We start from the raw sequence: 23,431 nt of genomic DNA, 5'->3' as shown, positions 1-23,431 counted from the left end.
GGTGCTCGTCGCCGCCGCGGCCCGGCCCGCCGGCAGCCGGCCGCCGGAGGAGGGCAGGGGCGCGGGGCCGGGGGCTCGAACCCCCCGGAAAAGCCGCAGGAGCCCCGCGCCCCGGCCCCCCAGAAAAATTTAAAAAAAAAAAAAAAAGAAAAAAGAAAAATATATCCCGCTCGCCACCCAGCCGGATGCCCGAGCCCCGCCGGCGACGAGAGGGAGAGGTGGCTCCGGCCAGCCGGGGATGCGCGGGGGATGCGCGGGATGCGCGGGATGCCTCCCGCCCGCCCTCCGCCCGGGCGCTCGCCGCTGTCCGCCGCCGCCTCCGCTCTGGCGCCGGCCCTCGCCTCTCGCGAAGTGCCCTCCCTGCCGCCGCGCCGGTGGGTTTTACTCTCTCCCCTCCCTCCCCTCCCCTCTCGCCTGTCACTACAGCCCAACTCCTCGGGAAGGGCCCTCCGCGCCTGCCTCCTCGGCCCCGGCCCCCTCCTCCGCCGCTCCCTGCCCGCCCCCCGCCGCTCCCACGCCCACGCGTGCTCCCACACTCACCGACGCGCCCCGTCGCCTCCCGGAAAGGGGAGGGAGAAAGCCAAAAAGGCAGGGGAAAAAAAAAATATATAGGAGGGGGAAGCGACCACCCCACCGCCTCCATGAAAAGAAAAAATCATTTTTTAAAAAAGGGAGAAAAAAAAAGAAGTCCCGTCCGGGCTCAGCACGCACCTGCAGCCGGAGTGTCCCGCCGCTGCTCCGGCACCGCTCCGGGGGGCGGCAGGGACGAGGGGAGCGCCGGGCGCTGCGCGGGGAAAGGCCGGGAGCGGCGGCCAGGGGCTGCCCCCGCCGGAGGGATCCTCCTGCAAAAGCGCACCGCTATCCCGCCAATTTCCCACGCCTGTCTAACAGGGAAAGAAGAAAAGGAAAATCGGGGAGAAAAAAAAAAAAATAAAACAGGGAGAAAAGAAATCGGGGGAAGTCAGTTTTGCTGGAGGTGGTCGGGTTTATTTCCATGAATTTCACTTCGCAGAAGAAAGGTTAAAATAAGTGCTTAGGTGTTTAATTTCTCACCTAAACAGCAGACTTGGTAATTTTACGGGAAATAAAAAAAAAAATTACATTGTATCAGCTCTCACTGTCGCCAGCTCGGAGAAATGAAATAAATCAAAGTTAAAAGCTTGAGTATCATTTAATTATGGTGTGAATAGCGCTTGGAAAGAAGTAGAACAACATCTCTAAACAAATTATGGCCGGGCCAGGAAGGAATTATTAGATTGAAATTTCATTTAGGCTCGGGAGACACGGCGCTTCAATATGTAATCTGTTATGCCTCATCTGATTTGTATGCTTAATTCAGCTTGACGAATTTATTAGTTTTCATAATAGTAAAAAAATTGAGCAGCACTATGGGCTAATGCATTGTGTGTACTATAAATTGTATGTCACCGTTGAAAGGCTGAAGTCTATAGAAATCTTTTATTAATGACAACGTAGGAAAGAGGATTTTCTCGCAAGCCTTTAAGGAGTTCATGCCAAACCTCCGCGCTCCGTGTCTCGGTAGGCTATTAACATATCGTCATACTAATTAGGCTACTTCATGAGTGATATAATTTCAAACTTTAAATTATGTTCTAATTAACAAGGGTTGTCCAATTTGCTTAATCTTCAAAAGGCTTTTGGCTTGTCTAATTAGTCTAAAGCACCGAGCATCTCCAACGCCCAAGAAAGAGCCATCAATAATATTTCGCGCGTTTTGAGGCGATCGCGGGCCGAGCCCACGCGGGGTGCGGGGCAGGGCCGGCAGGGCTGGCAGGGCTGGCAGGGATAGCAGGGATGGCAGGGATGGCAGGGATGGCAGGGATGGCAGGGATGGCAGGGAGGCCGCTGTCCCCCGCCTCCCTCCGCCGGGGTCCCCGCAGCGCGCCCGGCCGCTCCTGCGCCCCCGCCTCCGCCTCCCCGGCAGCGGCCGCAGCCCTGCGCGCCCCGGCGCGGGCGTGCCGGGAGGTGAGCGGGAGAAGGAGGGAAAGCTCCAGCTTCCCGGGGAAGGGAGGAAAAAAAAAAAAAAAAGAAGAGGAAGAGGAAGAAGAAGAGAATACCTCGTTGGCACGGGGAGGTCCGAGGGCAGCCAGCCTGCCGGGTGCGCTGAGCCGGGGAAGGGGCTCTGCCCGCCCGGCTTTCCGGCTCAACTTTGGCGGAGAGAAATGCGAGGAGGAACCCCCCTCCCTGCTATACATTTAACCCCTCCCGCACTGAGTTTAATTACTCGCAATAGTTGTTCTAATGTATGCTGTCACACGGGAGAATTGAGAACGCATATCGTTAATATGAATTAATCTTGATTTTAATGGCAACTGACAGCCGATCTCCGAAACGCTGAGCGCTCGCCGCCGCTCCGAACGGCCGCCGCCGGGACGCGGAGCGGCGCGGCCGCATAGCTGGGCCAACTTTCCCCGGCTCCGGGCCCGGGGGTGACCCCGGGGGTCCCCGCCGTGGCTCCCGGCGCTGCAGGGACTCTGCTCCGCGCCCCTGGCCCCGCGCAGCGCTGCCGCTGTGTGCCCGCTGCCGCCAGCGCTTCGCCCGCGGCTCCTCCGCCCGGCACCTTCCCGTTTCCCCCCGCTTCTCCCGGTGATTTTTTGTTTATTTGTTTGCTTTAGGGTGTCGGAGTTTTTTCGCGGAGCCCCCGCCCGGAGTCGGGAGGGGCTCCGGGGGGAGCCGCCGCAGCCGCGGAGCCTCCGCCGCCCCCCGGCACCTCGGCGGCCCCGCGGGCCCCGCAGGCGGCTCCGAGCACCGCTGGGCCGCCTAAATAAAAGGAGAGCCCCCCCTCCAACTTACCCACGCCCACACCCTGACCCACGCAGACATCTGGGGAGAAATCACTGTCGCCTCTCATGTATCTATGTTCTGATTTACGATTAAAATTTAAAGACGCGCATTCATATTTTACCGAACCTAATGCGCCCAATGAATTTTTAATCCATTAAGATGCGGGCTACACTTTGAGCAAACTCTACCTTTGTTTGGAGGGCGGGGCAGCGCCGGCCCCGGCCCTGCCACCCGGTTCCCCCGCACCGCTCCCGGCCCCCGCCGCCTCCGGGACGCTCCCCCGGGACTCCGGGCACTGCGGGCCACCCGGCCCCGCCGCCGCGGGGGCTCCGCGGCTGCGGGCAGATGCACCGGCCCGGGACATCCCCGCACTCCGGCGGCGCCTCGGCACCCCCCTCTCAGGGGGGGACGCTGCTGATGGTGCCTGCTGCCCGGCATCGCCGCCCGCACCGGCTCCTGCTCCCCCTCTCCCAAATCTCCTCCCCAGCTCCAAATCTGCGGCCGCGCCGCCGCCGCGAGCCCGAGTCAAGTCACGAAGTCAAACTTCAAGCCCGGAACGATCAATGAAGAGTTTTGCCGTCCGTGGCGCCTCGTGCTTCCTGGCACTAAAATAAATGCAAGAAATCGAAACTTAATTACTTGAAAGAAATCCAGAAATCCCTCTGCATAATTTATCCAGGCTTTTTTTTTTTTTTTTTTTTTTTTTTTTGGTGGCGTTTGTGTTGAATGCACGCGTTTGACTCCGCACGCTGCTCTCCCCAGCGCCGCCCCCCTCGGCAGGAGCGGGCGGGCGCGGGGTGCGGGCCCAGACCCCCGCATCCCCGGACCCACGGACCCCCGGATCCCGGACCTCCGGACCCACGGGTGAGGGCGGAGGAGGGAAGAGAGATCTTCATTTGCGCCACTCTTCTTTCCCCCCATCCGAGAGTATCTCCCGGGGCAGAGTGGCAAGCGGGAACCTCTCCTCGCAGCCTGCAGGGTCTGAGCCCTGAGCCAGGCACTCCGCAGATATTTTCTGATCGGGAGCGCCTGGAGGAACAAGCTGAGTCTCCTAAGCGTGATGGAAAGTGCCGATAAAGTAGCTCAGTTATTATTCTGACGAATTTCCCCCCCTGTGCTGCCGCCCGTGGATCCCATGCTCCTCATGGATGGAGTATCACACCTGGAAGCAGGGGGTGGGACCCTGACTGGGAATGCAGCCATCCTCGTCTGCCATCCAGCCTCCTGCCTGGTGAGCCCGCCGCTGGATTCACCAGGACTGGAAGTCTGCCGGCTCGGGAGCAAACTTTATCATAGACACCTCATCGAGGACTTGAAGTAATGTTATGAAGGAATGAAAAATACATTTGGGAGCTGCCTGGAAACTGAAGTACATTTTGATTTAACTTACATTAACAGAAACCTAATGTAGAAGTGAGGGGATCTAACAAAACCATTAATAATTTAAAAATAATTACAGATAGTCTATCCTTACTATTCATAACCACTCAACATTTTAGACAAAGAAAGCTGAATATTCTTCGTGGGAGAAGGATGCGAGCAGACTGCTAAGCAGGAGCCATCCAGCTCGCACTGCCTCTCCTCTGCTCACACACACTGCACATTCTCCACAGCACCCAGGACACCGTTCCAAAACTGCTTTTCCAAGTGGAGGCAGGGCCTGTCTTTGTACAGGGCTTTTTGGTATTCATTCTGGCACTGGTCTCAACCCCTGCTCTTTGTTGGAGCTGCTGTTTGAGGTGGGCCCAGAGTGGCAGGGGACACCGAGAACACTCGTACACCTCCTCAGGCTCCTCCAAGGCTCTGCCAGCCCTGGAGTCCTCAGGAAAGGCCTTTTTCATCCTTAGCCTTGGCTAACACCAGGGGCAGTGGTAACTCCTGCCCCCTGTTCTGTGTCATCTAGCTGCTATCAGCACAGCAATCTGTGCTGGCTTGGCTTGCCGTGGCGCTGTACAAAAGTTATCTTTAATACATCCCTTTTAATTCAAATTTCCATTGGGTGCTTTATAGCTCAAGGGTCGCGAGTGTCCTGCAAGGTTGTGATTTTCCCGTATTTCTGATTGTTTGGATTTGGGTCTGGGTTTTTTTCTTTGAGATGCACCTGCTGTGCAAACACTGTAAAATCAGAGCAGCTAGACATGCAGCGAACCTCACTGCTCCTCCTTACAGATCAAGATGAAATTGTAAAGAGGAAAATCCAGACATAGAGTGGCTTCTAAAGGCAAAGAAACACTGGGTAATACAAAGCAGATAAATTCAGATCTAACTCTCACAGGAACATAGGAACCCACCTTACAAACTCTCTCACAGGTGGGAGCCCTACCTGACCGTTCCCAGCTCCTACTTGTATTGAAAACATTAAGACCTCATGGATCATTAAAAAAAAAAAAAAAAAAAAATCCTATAAATCACACTGTGAATGTCCTTGGGACTCCACTCTTGCTGATTTAGACAAAACCCTGGTATCTTAGATTAGCCTTCATTAATTATTTTCATTAATTCCCCTTGTTATAGATGTATTATCACAAATCATATTCCAAACACATTCCCTAATTAAGCACGAAATTCCTCTCTCCCTCGCTCCGTATGCCATTTAACTGGAGCAATGAGGACGCGTGTGCTCAGCCTGGTGCCTGGAGGCTGGTGCCAGGCACTCGGTGCAACGAAAGATGGTGCTTGCATTTCAGATATCTTTCAGGCCTTGCAGTAACTGAGGGAAAATGCTGTGGTTTTTAATTTGATCACCAGCACGGGCACGTCCTCAGCACGGAGCTCTTAGCCCTTGTAAATTCTCAGTGTCTTCCATCTACTTCTTCAGTGTTTTCAAGAAAAATATTTGTTTTTCTCCCCCTCCTGCCCTGCAAGGCTGACCTCTTTCCACGTTCCTAGGATTCACCAGGCAGCCTTCTCCTTCCAGCCAGGAATTAAAAAACTGTGACAGTTGATGTGCATTGGAAAAGGTAGTGAAAACCTCGTGATTCTGAGCAGGCACAGTTGTGTCACTGGGTTGGTGTTGTACCTCTGAGCCATTAAACAGTGTGCTAAAATTCTTCTTTAGGGAGACAGGGTCGTGTGGCCTGTGGTATTTGGTGTGTGCCACACCATGGACTGTGCCGTCCCAGTATCCATAGTTTTGGTGAGGTCTGGCACAGACTCATCCTCCTCCATGAATGGGTGGTGGAAAATGTCTGGGAATTATTCTGTTTTCACCCTTTGATTCAATATTCACACAATCAGAACCCCACTGACGGGGAAGCCCCACCAGGACCAGCATCTCCCGGAATATCGGATGAGTGCTGGAGCATCCGTCCCTGCAAGGCCAGGCACGCTGAGCTCAGACCCAGTCCTTGAAAACCAGGCTTTAATTCTCAGTAGATAAATCTGTGCATAACAGCAGTGGCAATGTTGGGGGTGTCCACCTTACATGTGGGCACAGATGCTCGGCTAAGTTTTATTCAAAGCTGACCACAAATCCTCTTCGTTTTATATTGGTTAAAATTCAGCGGAAATGCTTCCCACCTTTTGTACAACCTCCAGGCACTCCTCAAAGCCCTTCCCTTCCCACACAGAGCACGGGCAGGCATCCACCCGTGCTCCCTATCCCTTTTTATAAATGAAGCATTGTACGTTTTGAAGACTGTTAATATAATGAAATCGAGTTGTGAAGCGCCTCTGCAGCTTGCATCAACCTTTCCTGTTGGAAGCAGCGGGTTAGGGCTGTGCTATCACGTGTCTTCCCCAGTCCTGAGACAGCCATCGAATTCCAGTGAAATCCCTTACAAAGGCAATCAAGACGATCAATGGGAGTTTTGCCAGGAACATCAAAGCTTATTAAATGGTTCTGTGTCGAGAACTGCAAACACACAGACACGCAGGGAAGAAGACAGCTCCGAAAATGGTACTGTGAAGGTAAAGAAAAAAATTGAAGAAAGAAATGATGCCCAGGAAAAAAAAAAATGCAGGAGATTAATAATTGACAGATGTATGTACAACCAGTCCAAAGCAGAGTTTAAAACGCAGACAACTCAGTCCATAACATGAAACGCAAACTTCTGTAGGGGGATGTACTCACAAGAGCTTCTATCCCCACATCCTGCTTGAAATATTTTGCTGAATTAGAGTGAACTAAATTCATGCTTAACTTCTTTACTCTTTGTTTTGACGGGGGAGACTTGGTACAACCCAAAGATGCCGTCATATGAAACCTTTCAAATCATTGAGCTGCACGTGTGTGACTCTGTGTCTGTTGCTGTGTATGTATAGAAAACGTAGAATCAAATCATGTTTTTACTTTTTAATCCCTTAGCAGTTCTGTTGCCTGGTAGGTGCCCTGACATGGTGAACTTACTTGAGTAAGATGCATTTTGCTTTCCTTGTTCAGGCCAGCATGTTTCCTTGGGCAAGTGGATTTGTTGCTGCACACCCACGAGACGAGGAAACACTTCCTAACAGATCCAGCATCCCTGTCTTTCCCAGGGACCTGGGCCCCCAGTGCGCTCTCCTCCCTGTCAGAATGTTCCTGCTGGGTCTAGACACATTAGCCCAAAGTAGGCCAACACGGTGGGAAGGTTGGGTTTTTTTTGTTGTGGTTTTTTGTTGTTGTTGTTGTTTGTTTGGGTTTTTCTTTTTTTCTTTTTTTGTGTGTGTGTGTGTGTGTGTGTGTGTGTGTGTGTGTGTGTTTGTTTTGTTTTAATGAAGGGTAGAGTTTCCGTGTTTTTTGTTTCTCCTGATACAATTTTTAATAATGTTCGCGCATGTTTCCCGATGAGGACGTTGGATCCGAGGAAGCTTTTACAACCATTTGAAGTTGTCTGCTGTAAGTGCTGACAGCTGGTGGCTTTTAGTGAGGGGGGGGGGATGCACTCGGGAGTGCCCTGCTTGGAGCGGGCGGGTCCCGCGGGGGTTTCCAAGGCAGAGCCGGCAGGGGAGGCTGGGGTGGGATTGGATGGGATGGAATGGGATGGGATGGGATGCGCCGCCCCTCCCAGCCATATAAATACAGCTGGGGCACTCAGGATGTTAAACGCAGTTTGTGGTAGTGAGTGGAAGGTTTGGGGCTTTGGGGAAGGAGTGGGGCGGGGTAACACGGCGTGTTTTGGTTTGGCTTTGCTTTGTTTGGTTTTGTTTTTTTTTTCTCCCGGGACGTCGAGGCAGCCCAGGTACTGGAGAGGTGAGCTCAGGACCAGGATTCCCCTGGCCTTTCTCTTTCTCCCTCTTCTTCCTCTGTAGTCCCAGTGATACTTTAGGGACCAGCGACAGACAGAGCTCCTCTGTGTTCCCGTGGCCCTGGGGAAGCACTGAAAGTTTGCTTTGGGAGGGTTGACTCCTGGAAGTGCTTCCAGAGGGCTGGGCTGCGTGCCCTGGTGTTGGCATCTTCCTACTGCCTGTTTATAGGAAATTAGGAAAATTCTTCTCCTCATCCAGAGCCAAAAGCAAATCCCCCTTCAGGTGCCCAGCAGAGTGTTGGGACTCCCCTACTACAAGGATCACACCAGAGGCGAATCCTGCAATGAAATGTGGTTGTGTTGTTGCTTCATGTCTCCCTCACACCTGATGCCCTTCCCTGCCCCCAGAAGGATGCTTCATGGCACATCACAGTATTTTGCAGGGTGTGTGTCAAGTGCAAAAGAAGGCTTTTGCTCAGAATGTTTAAAAATGGCCCAGAAGAGCAGAGAAGGTCAGGAAGCTGACAAGTAAGGGTTACACGCCTGGAGGTAAAGGCGCTGAAGTTAATCAATTAGCAAGGCCCAGGTGCTTTAGATACTAAAATGTGGTGGTGAGAAAAACCCAGAACAGGTGGGTAGAAGGAATATCTTCCTGCAGGCAAGTGAGGGAAAGGAAGTGATGGAAAGGGTTTTGCTCTGTTTGATTCCCAGTCAGTTGCGCTCCAGCTGTGGGTGGGAGCCTGGCTTGGGAAGAGAGGCAGGCAGGGCTGGTTTGGAAGCTGCTGCAGAGGTCAGAGGACTTGTGTGGGGTTTGATGTTCAATATTCATAGAGCTGTGTTTTAGCAGGGAGAGCTCTCTGCACATGGCTGTCATTTTCACAATTTTGTAGATAAGCTGTGTCAGCACAGCTTTTATAAATCCCATTTTTACCAAAGATTTATGATGTAGCTGTAAATGTGTGCTCGGGTCTGGTGTCTTCTACAGAGGGTTTTAGTGAGGAATCTTATTTTTAGAGGGTTAGTGCATTTATTTTCCATGCCTAAGATACAGGAAGAAAAATGTAATTTATAATGCAGCATAATAAAAATGGATGGTGTTGCAGGGGCTAGCAGAGTTTCTTCTGCACCTGCACAATCTATCTTTCTGGCAACACTTTGACAAAGATTTCACACGTGCATTATATTGGTGTGGGAGGTGGTGACAGGGGGTCAGGCAACAGAAGGAGCTGCTGCTGTGTCAGCCTTGACCCTAACCAAGAGCACTATCCATGTGTAAAGAAGCCAAACTGGTTAAAGAGGGAGGGAAGAAACATTGATTCAGCGAAGGTACATAACTAGAATTTGCTTTTATTTATTCCACTTTAAGTCAGAAAAAACTGAGTGAATTGGAAGCATCTTTGCTGCATTAATACATGTGAGTGCTCCAAACATTTCAGCGTTCTTTAAAAATTCAGCCAGACCTGGGAATAGCTGGGTAGCTTTCTTCTGAGAGCTGAGATGTGCTGCTCTTTGGCAAGACTATCTGGTTTTTTTAAAGAGGCAGTCCAGAGTTCCATTTGGCTTCAAAACAGGCTGCAATTCACTATTTGAGTTTGTGTGGCATTGCCTTACCTGTTGAAAGGTAAGATTTCCTTGCAATAATCAACTTTTTTTTTTTTTTTTCCCTTAAATTGAGCTGCTCCATGTAAAATGGTGGAAAACAACAGATTTTTGTATCTGTATAAACAGTTGCTGGTTTCCCTCAAACTCAGGGAGTTAAGGTGCCACTGCCATCTGCAGAGCCCAAAGCGGAAATGAAAGATGAAAGCAGGACTGGTGCATTTTTGGTGGGCAAAGCTCCTGCCAAGCCAAAGGCCAGCTATCAAACCAGAGTTTGAGCTGAACTGAGAGGAAAGAGAAGCTGTATTAGTAGTACTAAAACTGAGGACCTGCTAAGTGGAATTTGCAGTCTTATTTTGGTGGGGAAGTTTGCTTGTTATTTTTTGTGAATTCTTCCCGTTAAAGAAGCTGCTGATGAACCAGAGACCACAAAAGCTCAGTCCTTTAGTGTATGCACACATTTACCTCTTGAAATCATCATCTCTCTATGTTATGCAAACAGAAATTCCTATGCAAGTTAGCACTTCCCTAGTTTGCTACTAAATGTATGTATGGATTGGACCTTAAATCCTATCCTGGCACCCATCAGAGTATTAAGATTTTGGGTTACAGCGTTGCTCAGGTTAGGGCTGTAACATCAGTTTTTGAAACCTTTCCAGTAGCAAATAACTTATTCCCAACTATAAGTTAACAAAGAAATTATTTTGGGTTTTGTGATGTCCTTGGCAACCCCTTTCTTCCCCCTCTTTGATAGTTTGGCTAAGTAGGAACAAGGAAGAAGGAACATCATCTTTTAGATAAATCACCCCCAACACTCATTATGGCACAGGCCATAAATAAGAAATCTGGCCTTTATCTAAAAGAGAAGCAACTTTGTCTTTATGTCTCTTTTAGGTTGTTAAAATTCTGCTGTTCATAACTTGCTTGAAGTCTAGCAATAGTTTATGCTTCTGTGCAAATAACTTTTTCTTTTTTTAATCTGCTTCTGATTGTTATAATCTGTCATGAAAAGTGGGAACAGCATTTTGAAGCAGGTGGAGGACAGTGGGATCACAGGTGATGGCGGTATAGGGTGTGAGGAGGAAGCAGATGCCTTCTGAGGGTAACTTTATCTAGAAAGGTCTGTTTTGTAGGAAAAGCAGTAGAGGACAGAGAGTACTTGGTGTGAGAAGGTAAAAAGTAAACCACTTCTTCTTCAGGATGAAGATTTTGTTCCTCTGGTGAGGTGAAAATTAGTGCACTGAGGGATGGGGTTTTTAAAATTTTTGTGTGTCCTTGACTCTGCAGAAGGAAAATCTTCCTTCAGGACTGGACCAAGGTATGGAATATGCACACCCAAGAACTGGGGACTGATGCTTACTCCCTTCCACCTCAGGTCTCAATCCCTCTTCTGACTTGCTGATACAAGAATCTCATGCCCATCACCAAAACAAAGTCAGGTAGGAGAGCGCTATAGAAACATGAAAATATACGCAGGGGGGAAAAAAAACTGAGCATCAAAAAAAGCCCATCCTGATGAGTGGCTGGGATGAGGGTAAGGGAGCAGAGTAACCCTATGGAAGTTATAACTTGCACAGCTTTAATGTGCAGTACGCAGCAGAGCCTGGATGCTCCAGTTCTGAGCATTGGCACTGGGGGGAAAGGAGAGATCCCAACAGGCCACGGATACAGGCAGGGGATGGGAGGTGCTTGCTGCTCCTGTGAGCTGCCAGGACCTTGTGAGGAAGGTGAGCTGCCATGCAGGAGGATGAGTTTGCTCTGGGTTAACATGGTGGTTCTGTTATGATAAACTCAGCTGGTAGAGAGGGAAGTCTGGGGTTTGCACAACTGCGAGGGAGAGTCCTGAGAGGAGGTGTTGGGTGCTCAGGCTCAGCCTGTCACACACCCAGACTGTGGTGGTTGGGGTCTGAAATTTTTAGAAGCAATTAACACAAGGATAAAACCCCTCTGACTTAGTGAGGTGAAGCAAATATGCATTTCTGTGCTAATTCAAATGGTTTGTTCATCTTTGCACTTAGCTAATGCAGTCTAGGAATTCCCTTTTTTTTTTTTTTTTCCCCTCTAATTGGAATTGAATCAAGCTTTTAATCCCATTTATTTCAAGATCATGCTCCAGAAAATCCTACACAAAAATGCTGTGGCTACTGACTGATAAACAGTGGGTTCAAGGTTTAGAAACCAGCCTCTCATAGCTGTTTTCTGTTTGAACTTTTTTACTGGCTCCAAGTTTTGGGAAGTTCAGATTTCCTAGGCCCAGCTGTTATCCAGCCTGGTAACCACCACAAACTCATTTTTTCCTGTTGTTACTCTGTCATGTCCAGTGAGAGTCTGATTGCAAGAAGCTGAAATCAGATCCTGTGTGTGGGGCATGCTGGAGCCTTATGTCCTGTTGGTCTTGGAGGAAACTGAACACAGGAGATTTGGCAGTAGGTGGACTTGATCACTTTGATTTTCACAAGAAGCTGGCCAACCAAAGTCAGTGGAGGACAACTCCTCTTAATTATTGTAAATCATCAAGCAGCCTTAGTCATGAGGGTGACACAGAAGCATGAGGCTGCCTGCTCTTTCCCATGGCAGAGCCCATCCCTGGCTCCTGGAGCTCAGGTGCAGGATGGTGCTGAGCTCTCAGCTCCTCAGAGTGACTGCTGTCCTCTGGTGCACATTTATGTGCTGAGAGGCAAACAAGTGCTGGCTTCTGGCTGGGGTCTTCAGAGGCCACTACGACAGCAATAAGTAAAAGTTAATTGCAAATTTACTTCTACGTAGCAAAAAGGGAAAATCACTTGGGGCCAGTTTCCTTTAAAGGAAGAAGGGAGGAAAAGCCTGTTCTACACCCAATTGATTAACCTGTGCTGTTAATCACTGCCAGGTTTATGGACCTCTATAACAAACTTGTTACTCTAAGGGGTTTCAGTTCAGTGGTTGAAAAACAACTTTAAGGGCCTGGGTTGGTAAGAGCAGCAAGAAGCACAAGTAGCAGCACTGAGCCTTTGAAGAGGTGTATAAATAATTAGCAACATATTTCACGTGGACTCTTTAGTCCAGATATCCTGTCAGACCTGTGATTTTATCAGAACATGACAAAAATGTAGAAAGAGCTCTACGTTTATTCCAGCATAACAAGTGTTGATCTCTGAAATAATTTGCTGCATTAGAAGCTATTTTAGGTCACAGGTAACAGCTCTGCACCGCTGAACTGCTCTTTCTGCTGAGGCTTCTTCAGAAAGCAGAAAGTGTCTGAGAGGTTCTTTACACTCTCGTGTCTTTTGAATTTTCAGATCCTTATTTCATGGTTGCAAAACATACAGCGTAGGTGAGAACCTGAACTGCATCTTAATAAAGCAAAGTGATGAATAAATAGTAACCCATGCAGCTTGAGGAGGTGGAGGGTAATACAGCAGGTAAAATAGAAAAAACAAAGGTGGGAACTTCTCAAAACCCTCCAGTGGGTGGTGGGGAGAGCACAAACAAAACCCCTAGGGCACATCCTGCCGTGCACATCCCTGCCCATGGCAGGGGGCTTGGAAAAGGATGATCTTTCAGGTCCCCTTCCAACTGAAACCATTCTATGATTGTTGTACCCACACATCTCACTCAAAGGTGACAAAAACCTTCTTATTAGTAAACAATAGGCACGAAGCCTAATGAAAAATACTGATCTGGAAGGTGATGGTATTGGAGGTGTCTTACATACCGAGCCCCACGCTGCTTAATGACAGTTTGGTTTAGCATCATTCCAGTGGGTTCAACTTTGCTGTTTATTCTGTTGTTTTGGTTGTGTGTGTGTGTGTGGGGGGGGGGGGGGTTGTGTTGGATTTTTGTTTTGTTTTTGTTTTTCCTGCTTATGTGGAGAAGCAATTTACTTTTTAGGGCAATTCCCTCTGCTCTCCCATTTTCGAGCACTAATCCCAATCTCTGGGAACAGCACCATGTCTTTGCATATGTCTTTTTCCACTGGAGAAGCTCAGTGGGCTTTAGTGGGAGTTTTGTCTGAGGAAGAATTAATTTAATTCACTCAATGTCACCCAGCACCTGCTGCTATATGTGGGACCCCTGTGGGCAATGCCTGCATCCAGATGTAGAGGTTATTTTAGCAGAAGTGTGTTGGTCTCTGATACTTTCAGAAATGCTAATGGGACTTCCATGAGGTCAGGACTTGGAATTTGGAAACTCAAGCCAGGATTAACATCAGTTGTCTAGAGTACCCTCTCTACTAACCTGAATAGAATCAAGATTTCACTGTTTGCCTTTTCTACCAAGGCTTTCTGCCCAGCTTTGAAGTCTGGAAGAATAAATCAAATTCAAGGACTAAACTTCATTTTTACCTCAGTTCTGGCTGAATGGTGGTAATGTAAGTGCAAGAGCAGAGGTCAGTGAATCCCTAAGTCGTGGGCATGAGGCACTTTCTGCCCCTTCTGCTTCCATCGGGAATTACACAGACCTGTTTAAATAACAACTACTGTTGGGTTTTTTTAAATCTCTTTAGTGCTTCAATCGTTTTGTGTGCATTTGTGTTTTAAGAGACTAGTGCTTATGCACCAGGCAAAACACCCAGATAGGTACGAAGGCGGCGTTTCTCCTTAACAAAGCTCATCCTTCCCACCCTGCTTTTAACCTGGAGGAAACGCTGTAGAAATCCAGGGGCATTACCAAGGCCAAGTGTGTGATGGAAAAAGAGGTCTGTATTTTTTGCTCTAGCTTCTGTCTTTTCTGCTGTCTGCTGACATTAACCTGTGTATTTCATATCCCCCCATCAGGCTGACTTATTTGGTAGCCACCTCTGCGGTGAGTTTGGGTGCTGTTTCCACAGTAGCCCACAGGGCAGGTTTTCCGAGGGGAAGCAGTGCCACTGAGCCATGACTTTTTAATATGCTAACCAGGGAAATGAGCCTTTTAAGTGCCTGACTTGCAGGAGGTCATCATTAGTCTGTCAAGGTATTCCTCTGCTGCCATCTCCTATAAATGTGTTTGATATGGCAACTCCCAGTGATGCTGTTTTGAGCAGACAAGACGTACTGTTTATGAAAACAGACTTCTTAAAAGCAAGCTGTGGTGGTGGGTAGAGGAGGAGAGGTTGTTTACAATATTTTAAGCCAAACGGTTCCTTTGGCAGGAGCTTTTCTGTTACAAGTGAGAACAACAAGAATTAGCTCTCTCAGCACTTCAACAAGCGGAGATTTTTGTCTGTAATGAGGAGAATGAGACTGGTTTGACATAAACTACAAAACAACGCGGCAAAGATGAAGAAGGAGGGCAGAAATACATTACTGAAGGTGAGAAGAAACAACTTCACTGCTCTATTGTGAATTCAAGATTCTTGCTCATTATAATGTATAATTACAGCTGGCATCGTTCCAGAGGAGGGGTTGTTGAAAGAAGGTAGGTCTTACCAACTGTGCTAAATCCTGTTGGGGAACTGACCACAGCAGCAACCCACCTGAGTTTGTGTTATCCAAAAGATTCCTGCTTTTTTCTTCTGTACCAGGTCCTTCTTTATGCAGATATGCAAATTCTCCTTGGACTCCTGAGGGTTGAAAACTGATTAGAATTTTTATGTTCCTTCGTTAAGGGTAAAAATAGGCTATCCCAAGATAGACAGCCCCCCAAATTATATACTGATCTGAGAAAATGGGAATAGCTTACTTTTGCCATTAAATGAACAACTTCTTTCAGCAACCATAGCTTGGTTGTGCCTGTTCCGAGGTCTTTGCAGTCTTTCTGAACTTTTTAGCTGATTAGCAATAAATTTGGAGAAAAGGAGGCTCAGGGGAGACCTTGCTGCTCTCTACACACCCTGAAAGAAGGTTGTAGCCAAACAGGGGTCAGCTTCTTCTCCCAGGTAACAAGTGACTGGACCAGAGAAAATGGCTTCAGGTTGTACCAGGAGAGGTTTGGGCTGGATATTAGGGAACATTTCTTCTCCAGAAGTGTTGTCAGGCATTGGAACAGGCTGCCCAGGGAAGTGGTGGAGTCACCATCCCTGGAGCTGTTTAAAAGATGTGTAAATGTGACATTTAGGGACATGTTTTGGTGATGGACCTGGCAGTGCTGGGTTAATGGTTTGACTCGATCCTCAAGGTGTTTTCCAACCTAAATAATTTAATGATTCTATGATTCTAACTCTTATCTGTGCAGCCTTCCTTCTGTTTGGACAACAACTGTGTGCTGCTTATTAATATTTCATTTGTGCACATGCATGCTGCTCAGAGTGGTGCTTATCTATGCATAAAAGGCTATTAATAACTGATCCTGTTTGTACCTATTATTTGCCAGCATCTTATTACAGAAGCAATTCTTTTTGCCCAATTCCACCCTGGTGCTAGAGGCTCCACCTACTTATGCTTATATTCTCTCCACGCCAGCCCATTATTTTTTGATTAGGCATATGAGAATAGCTAAGAAAATCAAGATGCCTAAGGATCTTAAAGCAAGGAAATAATTTTTTAAAGAGTTTAAGAAGAATTAGCTGGATCTGTTTATTCCTTTTATTTCCTATTAGCAATGCTCCTCACTAGAGATACCTGGGGAAAGTAAAAATGTGTGCTAAAGCCAAAGGGGTGTGCATTTCACTGTGTTTTACCTACAGTCTTTGGTTTAGGCCCTGGTCCTTTACAAAGCCATAAAAAGAGTTAATGGGATTGTAATCTAAGATGCAAAACAGGTCCCCTAAGCAAAAAAAATTATCATTATGTTGAAGTAAAGGTTATTCCTATTTATAGAGGAGAAAACCATGCATGCCTTGTGTGAGCATCTGGATATATATTGGGATATATATATATATATATAAAAAATGAGGTTATTTTATTTTTTGTCTATATGATAAAAGATTTATTAAAATCAGCAAGAGAAAAATTCAGGGTTCTTGCAGTTTCAGGTCTACGGTGTCAGTTTGGAAAACAGTATTTTTTTGTTATTGTTGGATGTTTTCCCCCTCAACACTGATATGAACTTTAATTAAACCAGGTACCCATATGTTTACATAGAAAGACAAATAGTCTGTTTATTTCAGCAACTGTTCAGCAAGCCACCAGCACAATCAATTAGATTAATCCCAGGAAATAAAACTTGAAATAAAGATGATATCTGAAATCATTTTTATTCATGGTTAGAGACCATGCAGATTCTTTTGACAAGTTGAAAAATCTTATGGGTGATGTTGAAAACTTCAATGTACAAGTGCTAATTCAATTTGAGGGCAAAAAAAAAATCCTGTCTTGATAGCCTGGTTTCTGTAGAGATATTACTAGGATGGCAAACCCCCAAGCAATACAAAGGCAGCCTGAGTATTGTATTACCTGAATTTTCAAACACTTAACAACTGTGAAAAGTATGAATATGCAAAGCTTCCAGACTCTGACCAACATTTTCCTTTTCCCCCTCTGCTCCTGGAATGAAAAAGCCAGCGGTTTGTGCCAGTGCATGTGTCTATAACTGCCATTAGCTCAGTTTAAAGATGCATATGGTTTAAGGTCACAGGTCTCTAACTCAGCAGAGCATTTAAGTAAATCAGCCTCTTTAGCAGCTGCAGCGCCTGAAATGTGTGTGTGACTACCCTGTTGAACTGGGGCTGAAATTTCACCTCTTGTATCTTCACAGCTGTTCTGCAGGGGAGATAAAAGGGGGACCTTGCATAGACAGCGTGACAATAAGAATTTATTGGATCACAACTGGGGGGATTTAAAAATGCTAAAATGGGGATGAATTTTTTCCTTTAATGGTGAGGATCCTAAACGCTCTCACTCTTCTCTAGAAGAAAAGACACAGAAAAGAGAGACTTACACTGAATGTCTCATATGAGGGAATGGTTTGAATAAGAATTGCCATCCCATGTGGAAGACCCCTTGACCTCCGTGAGGATGTCAGGGACTTTTCTGCCAGGTTGTGTCTGAAGGCTGCAAAGGCAGTGTTAATTTGCCTAATTTTAAGTTCTGGGCTGGATCATGCAAGCTCTTGTTTGCATATCTACTCCATGATGTCTGAATATTTTGTGGCAGCATTTTATGACAGATAACATAGCAGTCCTGATGTTGTAACTGAATATGAGAAATACCACAAGGTGCACATCACACTTACACTGGAATTGTTGCCTGACCCTTGTCTTTTGCTTTTTCTCATGTGAGCAGTCTCACGAAATGTTGATAGACAAAAAACCAACCAAACAAAAAAACCTAAATAAAACCAAAAAAAGCACAAAAAGCCTGAGATTTCCATGCAAGGCTTGGTGTCCTGGGTTTACTGATGAATGCTCAAAGCTTTAATATCTAATCCTGAACAAGGGTCTCTGTTTTTTTTTTTTTTTTTCTTTTTTTTAAAGAAGCTAAAATGATGCTCCAATAAATAAAGGACACCAGTCTTTGCAGGTTAAGCTAACAGGTTGATAACAAATCTGTTTAGATTAGATTGTCTCCTAAATATAAGAAAAAAGTGTTCTGAAAATTAAAAAGCTGAAGAATGGTGCATTAAAAAAGCATTTGATGCCCAATGAATGCTTTTATTTTTTACAGAATAAGTTTTTATTCTGTACAAGCATTAAAGGATTTATTCTGGGCATTTTCTTTCCCTGAGAGTTGTAGTCTTTCTCTTCCCTGCTAATTCTTGCTGGTGTTGCTTGTGACTTCTCAGATGCTTGAGTTCCTTGATCACAGAATCATCTGGACTGGAAAAGACCTCTAAGATCATCCAGTCCAATTGTTCCCCCAGCACTAAGCCGTGACCCTAAGCACCACTTCTACGTGTCTTTTATAGACCTTCAGGGATGGTGACTCCACCCCTTCCCTGGGCAGCCTGTTTCAGTGCTTGACAACATTTTGGATATTAGAAAAAAAAATTCTTCACCAAATCTCAGCCTCTCCTGACACAACCTGAGGCCATTTCTTCTTGCCTCTTGGGAGATGAGATTGACCTGGCTACAACCTCCTTTCAGGTAGCTGTAGAGAGTGGCAAGAAGATAAATATTCTAGGTTATGACAAAAATTTTGAGGCTCCAGGCAAAGAGGTGGGAACAGCTGTATTTTCTCCAGGCTCCCAAAGTCCTGTGGATGCTCAACATCGATGGGGCTTGTTGGAGCATGTGTTTGCTCCTCCTGTGCAGTCTGAACACTCCTGCTGTCTTTCTGTGGAAACCCGGAGGCCAGCTGAGCACCATGGGCTTGTGTTTCATTGTGGAGAGAGGCGGTGATGTGCCCTGGGAGCTAAGAAATGCTTCCTGGTCCTTAGTGTACGCTAAATTACAGCGGAGGAGTGGAAGGGGAATGTCACTGCAGTCCGGAAATGTGGCTGGGATTTGAAATAAGACTTGCTAAAAGCACAGCTGCTTGCTCTGGCATCTCCACACTGAATTTTCTCAATGGACTTTTTTTTTTTTTTTACTGGAATTTTTCATGTCTCCATAACTTTAATCCAAAATGTGAAAATCAGTTCAAGTTTCTGCTTGAATGTTGTCTAAAAAATGTGCCCACCTACTTGCCCACTGTAAATGTATAATAATGTATGAATTAGCAGCCACGTACACATTTTACTGAGCTCAAGAAATTAGGTAATGAGAAAAGAAACCTGGTGGGTTTAGGTTTGTAAAAAAAAATAAAAAAAAAAAGGCAGCTGGTGAATGAAAAGCATGGGGGGGAATGGTGTTGCTTTTATGTTCCCAAAGTTCAGAGCATGACTCAGTCCTAACTACAGTGGGCACTGCCAACTACTGCCAGGGATTTAAGGTTTTAGCTGGTCTGTGCTTTCCTAGCTGACAAATGACAAGTAAGGTGAGTAGTAATCAATATGTTGCTGCTTTCTGGAGTTGTACATATTTCCAAATAATTCACATTTCTGTCATTGCTAAAGATGACCAGAAAAAAAGGGGCTTGTGAGAATAAATGAAGCATCCTATTGCTTCAGACTGTGCTGTGTCTGACTTGTGCAAAGTGACTTTGTGTTAACTCTGTAGCTTTCCTTTTGCATAAGAAGGCTGGCTCTGTACTTTGGAATGCTGAATAGAAAATTAAAAATGCAGGCCAGTCTTCGGGAACATTTTACTTACTGTTTTAATAAACTTTTGTTTATGCCTAGAGGTGCCATTAAATTACCAGCCAGACATTAATATACAGTACACAAGGGACCTTGTATATAAGCAATGATTATTACTGTGTGACTCAGATGGAGCTCGCTGTGCACCCAGAGAGCTGCTGGACGGGAGGTGAAGAGGGAATACCTGTCTGGATGGAGACTGGTGCTGCTTAGGCAGTGCTGGATGTGCCACTGGGTTGGGTGTTTAGAGGAAAAATTTTCCCAGAGCAGGAGCATGACAAGGGGACAGTGGTCTGTCGTGGTAGAAACACCTCTGCTTTGTTTCACAAAATAACAGAAGGCAAGCACGTGGTGTGGATGATCCTGGAGCTAAAGGTACTAAGCCATTTTAAGCCAACTATTACTCTGGACCCCCTTAAAAAAGGAGTCTTCTTCCCCCACCCAGCATCTCCTTCAGCTGCTGATTCCGGCTGTGCAGGGATGCTGGAAATGGTTAATTCCAAACATGGCTTTCCTTCCATGCCACTGTCTCCAGAGCGAGAACAACACCTACAGAAAGCAAAGACTGCAAGAACGAGCTGGAGTTAAGCGTGGGCTGTGGACACCACACTGGATAATCTCCAAGTAACAGGGTGGAGAGGTAAAATCATGTCTTGTGATTGCCTCCTTCCACAGGCAGGTACAACTTCAAATGCAGGAGTGTTGTAAGTTCATCTAGAAGGAAGAAATTCAAAATCCCTCCAGCTCCTGAAAAAATGTATGCCAATTAATTCTGAATTGGGATTTTCCTTTACATTTGATCTACTTAAGAATGCACCACAAGGAGAGCTTCCTATGAGGAAAGCTTAGAAATGCTCTCAGGGAAAAGGCACCATCGTAACTCTCCCACTTCCTAAAGGGATCGGGGTAGAGCTCTGCTTAATGCACATCCTCTAAAGGAAATATAAGCCTTGCCTAAAACAGCCTCTTTAGGTTCTGCTGAAAAAAACCCCAACCAGATGATCCCTCCCCGTCTCTGCTCTGTTTTTAACTTCCCTACTGCGCTTGATGACTGACTTTTACCTACTAAAAAACATAAATTAGTTCCTTCCCTCGCTTGCTGCAGCTCAAGGCTGTGACATTAAAGCTGCTTACGTGGAAGGGAGCGGGGGAGATTGGATGAGACCTGTGAAACGAACAATACAAAATCGCCCAAGGATGACTTGTGTGGCATAAGCTGGATAGATGTCAGGAAGGGCATAGTGCTGCTTGGAAGTCTTTGTCAAGCCTTGATTATGTTGTAGGAATATTTCAGTTTCACAAAGGAGTAGTTCTTTGCTTTCCCTGGGAGCAGGAAAGAGAAGGCAGAGTGTCCCAGGCATGGACCTATTCAGCAGTGTCCTGGTACGGATGTGAGGCAGATGCTGGACATGAGAGAAAGGAGGATGAGTGGGTTTAGCAGCTCTCTTGGCTGGGCCAAAAAGCAAGTGTTGGATGTTTGAGCCATGGATGTGTCAGAGGTGCAAAAGTCTTGTCTCCTGGTTAGTGAAGCAGCAATAAGGGAAATGAATTCACAGTGCAAAGAGAGCAGCAGGACAGTGGGATTGGATAGAAAAAGCTTTCCCTTCAGCTCTATCCCTCATGGTGCTAGTTTTGGGACCCAAACTATCCCAAGGTGAACATCTCAAGTGTCACCTTTATCCTCTGCTCCCCTGCCATCTCCTTCTCATTTTTTAAATGAGCAGTTTGGGCTGGACACTTCTGGAATAACAACTGCATCCAAAACTTTCATCAGATAGTGCTGACTTCATGATTTGTATCTGGTTAACTGCCAAAGAACCGAGGCAGTCATGTTTTCCTTCTATTTGATGGTTGGAGGGGTTGTGTTTGTTTCCGTGGTTTTGTTTCTCATTTATGTCACTATTTGCCAGCAAAACACAATCGTGTCCTTTGTTTTAGCTCAGCTTTATTCCCTTGTCCTCGTGTGATGCTGTTTTAGGCACAAAGCGTCCCAGTTTTTTTAATACTTCATGACTTATTAATGCTGCAGACTGTGGGATGAAGAGTTGTCAGCAACCTCATTTTTTATGTATTGACAGATATAATATCTGATTTGTTATTAGATGGCTTTTAAAGGATTTCTTCCTCTCTGGTTATATTTTTCCTAATTATTTTGCGCATTTGCCCATAGCTTTTCTCCCTTCCTGGGCTCCACATTTTTTCTTTTTACTTTTTTTTTTCTTTTTTTTCTTTTGCATGTTCTTTATCATTTGAGATTTTTTCTTGTAAATGGGAATCTGATCAACATCAGACAGATCAGAGCCCATCTATTAATGTGCTCTCATGCCTCTCTAGGAGAGGATGTGTGGGAACATTCCTCTCAGGACTGACATGTGCAGCACTTGGAAGCACTCAGTGTTCTTGTGGCATCACTTCCCAGTCCATTTTAAATCAAAGCAATAGGCTTTATTTATATCTGAATACATTTGCAAACACTGTGGAATTTACTCCAGTGCAGGTCAAGTTATGTGTCTGTAAGATTCCTGTGGAATGAATGCACTTTGCTTTTCTCCAGACTGGTGGAGCGCTGGGTCCTGGCCTGTCGTGAAGACAGGACACAGCAATGACCAGCAAAGATCCAAGAGGTGTAACAACAGCTGCCATTAATGAGATGAAGTCAAACTGACAAATCTCAGGAAGTGTAAAGCCTCCTCTGGCATTCTCCCTCAGGGAAGCTGGTGAATTGCCCCTGTTTCTTTGAGTCTTTAAACTCTTTAGTAATACTAAAATCAAAAGTGGGACAGATGCAAGAGAAATAAGGCTCTACCTTCTTTCCAGCTAAGAGAACGCAAAAATTTGGAGCATGGGCTGTCCTTCCTCTTGGACATCCTAGAAGATTAAGCTGAAACTCCTAAAAGCCAGCTTTAAACAACCTTAAGACAAACCTCCTAGAAACTTCTAGCAGCTGATTTCTCTGGTGCCTGCTCCTTCCAAACTCGACCTTTGTGACAGGTCCGTGATTTCAGCACCAGAGGGGCTGGTGTGACGGCTCTCCTCTTTCTGCTTTCTGTGATTTATACACTCTTCCCATTTTGAGTGGTTAATTACCTCAAAAGCTTTGTAAAACGTTTGCATCTGCACATCTGTGCATCCACGGCCGGAGATAAATCCCCTGCTTCTCCCCTGTAAAAATGCAGCACAGAATTCTGTGGTGAAAATTCTCACGTTGCAGGTATTTTGGTATAATTATTATAATATTAGAAGGTTATTTTTGTAAGCATAAGTAGAGAAAGGTATGATGGTATCCCCATGTTATCTCTGAAGTCTTTTATTTAACAGGTTAAATCCAGTTGTTTATTGTGAAATTATCCAGGGAAGCCATTTCCTGGTCTTGCTTTCATTTTTCAGGTTTAAATATGTATGGCTTTTCATGGTTTTACAAAAATAATTTTTTTGTCTTCCGTTTTTGAATAGCAGTTGAAGAAGCCCATAATTTGTACCAAGAGCTTTAGTATGCCAACTTTTCTTTTCCCTTTTTTTTTTTTTCTAATGCAACCTTCTGAATACATTATAGCTTTGCTGCCTACTGGGAAACCGTATTTCTGTGAAAAAGTGCTAAACATGAAAATATCTTTAAATTTATATGGTCTCTTGGTAGTCTAGAAGTCAAGATAATATCATGAGTGGAACATCAGTAAAACCAGGTTCTGTTTCTGGTAAGAACAAGCAGGTTCTAGGAAAAGGATCAGCAAACCCTGCCCCCCTTGTTGTCTTTTAAATTTTCTTCCTAATGCCTGAGATTATCTCATGAAAATTTCACACCGTGCCCTTAAGTAAAAAAAAAAAAAAAAAAAAAATCACTTATT

At 45.9% G+C, this 23,431-nt stretch overlaps 1 long non-coding RNA gene across 3 annotated transcripts; it reads left to right on the top strand.

Moving 5' to 3' along the window:
• The first annotated feature begins 7,839 nt into the window (after nucleotides 1–7,839).
• LOC120753159 (uncharacterized) lies at nucleotides 7,840–20,629 on the top strand. 3 transcript variants are annotated; one of them, XR_005700992.1, is made up of 4 exons: nucleotides 7,932–7,975; nucleotides 10,857–11,008; nucleotides 14,683–14,842; nucleotides 19,629–20,629. It is a non-coding gene; the product is annotated as an uncharacterized LOC120753159 (long non-coding RNA). The 3 variants fall into 3 exon arrangements; XR_005700990.1 differs by lacking the exon at nucleotides 10,857–11,008 and having other exon boundaries at nucleotides 7,840–7,975; XR_005700991.1 differs by lacking the exons at nucleotides 10,857–11,008; nucleotides 19,629–20,629 and adding an exon at nucleotides 18,590–19,453 and having other exon boundaries at nucleotides 7,840–7,975.
• The last annotated feature ends 2,802 nt before the right edge of the window (nucleotides 20,630–23,431 follow it).

This window comes from Hirundo rustica, chromosome 5, assembly GCF_015227805.2.
Source record: "Hirundo rustica isolate bHirRus1 chromosome 5, bHirRus1.pri.v3, whole genome shotgun sequence".
In the NCBI taxonomy this organism is placed as follows: Eukaryota; Metazoa; Chordata; class Aves; order Passeriformes; family Hirundinidae; genus Hirundo; species Hirundo rustica.
This window is presented reverse-complemented; position numbering and strand designations above follow the sequence as displayed.